The sequence below is a fragment of the Lepidochelys kempii genome, chromosome 24 (assembly GCF_965140265.1).
Source record: "Lepidochelys kempii isolate rLepKem1 chromosome 24, rLepKem1.hap2, whole genome shotgun sequence".
NCBI classification, from domain to species: domain Eukaryota; kingdom Metazoa; phylum Chordata; order Testudines; family Cheloniidae; genus Lepidochelys; species Lepidochelys kempii.
Genome location: NC_133279.1, coordinates 1,243,930 through 1,244,233, shown reverse-complemented (window position 1 = coordinate 1,244,233; position 304 = coordinate 1,243,930).

Below are 304 nucleotides of genomic sequence, written 5' to 3'. Positions count from 1 at the left end.
TCGGTGCCCAGCTAGCCGGGGAAGGGGCTAGCGGGGGGCTGGAGAGGGAAGGGTCCAGGCAGCCCAGACGGGGGGTACAGGGGCCAGCGGCTGCACAGGGCGCTCTGGGGGGACCAGGATCGGTTCATGTGAATTCGCTGATGAGGGTCCGGGTCCCCCCCATCCCCCCGCTTTTGCACAGGCCGGGCAGCGCCTCCCCCCGGCACGCCAGGGGTTAACCCGCCCCCCAACCTGCCCCTCACCGCCCTGGCAGCCTCCCCAGCGGCCGGGCTCAGCGTCCTTTCATCACTTCCGTCCCCAGCCC